General features: G+C 47.9%; 1 long non-coding RNA gene across 1 annotated transcript; it reads left to right on the top strand.

Moving 5' to 3' along the window:
• The first annotated feature begins 1,087 nt into the window (after positions 1-1,087).
• On the top strand, positions 1,088-3,880 carry LOC306815946. Its single transcript, XR_013777539.1, has 3 exons — positions 1,088-1,183; positions 3,001-3,086; positions 3,807-3,880. It is a non-coding gene; the product is annotated as an uncharacterized lncRNA (long non-coding RNA).
• The last annotated feature ends 265 nt before the right edge of the window (positions 3,881-4,145 follow it).

Consider the following 4,145-nt stretch of genomic DNA (forward strand, 5'->3'; position numbering starts at 1 on the left):
TCTCTGTTTTTGGGGTCCCTGTGCTGTTTTTGGGGTCCCTGTGTTTATTTCGGGGTCTCTATTTTTGGGGTGTCTCTGTATTTGGGGGTTCTCTGTATTTTTGGGGTTCTCTCTGGTTTGGGTTCCCCGTGTTTATTTTGGGGTCTCCCCAGGCCGGGGGGCGGGGCCGGCAGCGCCGGTGCCCGTGAGCCGGATGGGCCGGGCAGCGGCCATGGGAGGGACTGGGGGAACTGGGAATGGGAACTGGGGAGACTGGGATGGACTGGGAGGGACTGGGAATGGGAAATGAGGGAATTGGGAGGGACTGGGGGAACTGAGGGGACTGGGAGGGACTGGGAGGGACTGGGGGAGACTGGGAGGGATTGGGGGGGGACTGGGAATGGAAATGGGGGCACTGGGATTTTGGGGTCCCCCATTGGTGTCCCCTACCTGCCCAGTTTGGAATGGGGTCTGGGGTCTCTGGAACTGGGTCTGGGGTCTCTGGAATTTGGTGTGGGGGCTCTGTTTGGAATTGGGTCTGGGGTCTCTGGAATTGGGTCTGGGGTCTCTGGTGTCAGTTTTGGCTCCCCCAGGGCTGGCGCTGGAATTGGGTCTGGGGGCTTTGGCCAAAGCCGCCTGGATGCGGCTGTGGGGGCAGGAGCAGCGCCAGGCTGAGTGTGAGACCCCAGACCCAAAATCCCCCTGAGACCCCAGACCCAATTGGGGACCCCCAAAATCCCCCTGAAACCCCAGACCCAATTGGGGACCTCCAAATCTCCACCCCCCCAACCAATTTCGTGTCCTCCCCTCCCCAATTTGGGGTCTCTCCCCTCCCCAATTTCGGGGTCTGTCTCCCCAGTTTAGGGTCTCCCACCTCCCCAATTTTGGGGTCTCTCCCCCCCCAATTTGGGTCTCTCCCCTCCCCAATTTAGGGTCTCCCCCATCCCCTATTTTGGGGTCTCTCCCCCCCCAATTTGTGTCTCCCCTCCCCAATCTGTCTCCCCCTCCCCAATTTGTGTCTCCCCTCCCCAATCTGTCTCCCTCTCCCCATTTTCAGGATCCCCCTCCCCAGTTTTGTCTCCCCCTCCCCAGTTTGTCCCCAGGCTCCCCCCTGCTGTCAGCAGCCGCTGCCGAGCGTTTGGTGCCGCGCTGAGCCGGGCCAGGGGGGCGGCGCTGAAACTGGGACAGCTGCTGAGCATGGCAGGTGGGACCCCAAAACACCCCAAAATCACCCCAAAATAAACCCAAAAATATCCCAAAATAACCCAAAAACCATCCCAAAACCACCACAGAAATATCCCATAAACATCACAAAAATATCACACAAATATCACAGAAATATCATACAAATACCACAGAAATATCCCAAACTGGGACAGCTGTTGAGCATGGCAAGTGGGACCCCAAAAACACCCTAAAAACATCCCAAAATAACCCAAAAACCTTCCCCAAATCACTTTAAAAATATCCCATAAACACCCGAAAAATATCCCAAAAATATCTCAGAAATATCAGAAAATATGACAGAAATATCCCAAACTGGGACAGCTGCTGAGCATGGCAGGAGGGACCCAAAACACCCCAAAACACACCGAAAACATCCCAAATTAACCCCAAACCACTCCAAAATATCCCAGAAATATCCCATAAACATCACAAAAATATCACAGAAATATCCCAAAAATACCACAGAAATATCCCAAACTGGGACAGCAGCTGAGCATGGCAGGTGGGACACCAAAAACATCCAAATCACCCCCAAAACACCCCAAAATAACCCAAAAACCATCCCAAAAAGGTCACAGAAATATCCCATAAACATCACAAAAATATCACAGAAATATCACAGAAATATCACAGAAATATCATAGAAATACCACAGAAATATCCCAAACTGGAACAGCTGCTGAGCATAGCAGGAGGGACCCAAAACACCCCAAAACACCCCAAAATAACCCCAAAAATATCCCAAAATAACCCAAAAACCATCCCAAAACCATCACAGAAACATCCCAAAAATATCCCAGAAATATCACAAAAACACCCCAAAAATATCCCAAACTGGGACAGCAGCTGAGCATGGCAGGAGGGACCCGAAACACCCCAAAACACCCCAAAAACATCCCACAATAACCCCAAAACACCCCAAAATATCCCAGAAATATCCCATAAACATCACAAAAATATCACAGAAATATCCCAAAAATACCACAGAAATATGCCAAACTGGGACAGCTGCTGAGCATGGCAGGTGGGACACCAAAAACATCCAAATCACCCCCAAAACACCCCAAAATAACCCCAAAACCATCCCAAAATCACCCCAAAATCACCCCAAAAATATCCCAAAAATATCCCAAAACCACTCAAAAATAATCCAAAAAGCATCCCAAAATCACCCCAAAATATCCCATAAAAGAACCCAAAAAACATCCCATAAACAACCCAAAATCACCCCAAAAATATCCCATAAACACCCCAATAAATTTCTCAAAATCACCCTACAAACACTCCAAAACATCCCAAATTTATACCAAAATCACCCCAAAAATATTCCAAAACAATCCCACAATCACCCCAAAACCACCCAAAAAATATCCCAGAAACACCCCAAAATCACCACAAAAACACTCCCAAAATATCCCAAAATACATAACCCCATAAACCACCAAATCCCAAAAAACTCTATAACCCCAGAATCCCGTAACCCCACAATCCCATAATCCCATAACTCCATAATCCCACAATCCCATAACCCCACAAACCCTTAATTCCACAATCCCATAACCCCACAATCCCATAACCCCACAGTCCCACAATCTCACAATCCCATAACCCCATAACCCCACAATCCAATAACCCCGCAATCCCTTAGCCCCACAGTCCCACAGTCCCACAATCCCACAATCCCATAACCCCACAATTCCACAATCCCATAACCCCACAATCCCATAATCCCATAACCCCACAATCCCACAACCCCACAATCCCACAATCCCATAACCCCACAGTCCCGCACAGACTTGTCGATTCTGACCCCACAGCTGCAGCCGATCCTGGTGCGGCTCCGGCAGAGCGCAGAGCCCATGCCGGGCTGGCAGACCTGGGTAGGGGATTGGGGTTTATAGGGTTTTTATAGGATTTATTGGGTTTATAGGGTTTTTATAGGATTTCATTGGGTTTTATAGGGTTTATTGGGGTTTATTGGGGTTTGTTGGGGTGTGGCTCCGGCAGAGTGCAGAGCCCATGCTGGGCTGGCAGATTCAGGTAGGGGATTGGGGTTTTTATCCTGTGTCAGGATTTGGAACCAGCTCCTGGAATTCCAGGATTCTATGGGGCTTTTATAGGATTCTATAGGATGTAATGTGATTTTATAATAATTTATTGGATTTTCACCGGTTTTTTTTTTAATTTCCATAATTTGGGGAATTTTTGGGATCCCCAGGCTGTGCTGGAGCAGAAGCTGGGCCGGGATTTGGCACCAGCTCCAGGAATTCCAGGATTCTATGAGATTTTTATAGTTTTTAATGTAATTTTTTGATGTTTTATAGTATTTTATAGCTTTTAATGTGACTTTATGTTACTTTTTGGGATTTTCACCTGGCTTTTTTTGGAATTCTGGGATATTTTGATAATTTTGGGAATTTTTGGGATCCCCTGGCTTTGCTGGAGCAGGAATTGGGTCAGGATTTGGGACCAGCTCCGAAAATTCCTGGATTCTATGGGATTTTTATAGGATTTTAATGTGATTTTATGATAATTTATTGGATTTTCACCGGGTGTTTTTTTGGAATTTCGGTAATTTTGGATATTTTTGGGATCCCCAGGCTGTGCTGGAGGAGGATCTGGGCCCGGGCTGGCAGGAGCAGCTCCTGGAATTCCAGGATTTCCCCGGGGCAGGTTCAGCGCGCACGGCTCCGCGACGGCCGCCAGGGGGCGCTAAAGGTGCAGGTGGGAATAGAAGAAATAGAAATAAAAATAAAATAGAAAAAAAAAAGTAAAAGCGAGAACAAAAATGAGAATAGGGATAATAGTGACGGGGATGGGGGGGATTTGGGGAGGGAAATGGAGAATTGGGGGGGGGGGGGAAATGGGAATTTTGGGTGAAAAATTGGAATTTTGGGGGGAAAAATGGGAATTTTTGGGAAAAAAAGCCCCAGGAATTT

The sequence above is a fragment of the Erithacus rubecula genome, assembly GCF_903797595.1.
Source record: "Erithacus rubecula genome assembly, contig: scaffold_303_arrow_ctg1, whole genome shotgun sequence".
NCBI classification, from domain to species: domain Eukaryota; kingdom Metazoa; phylum Chordata; class Aves; order Passeriformes; family Muscicapidae; genus Erithacus; species Erithacus rubecula.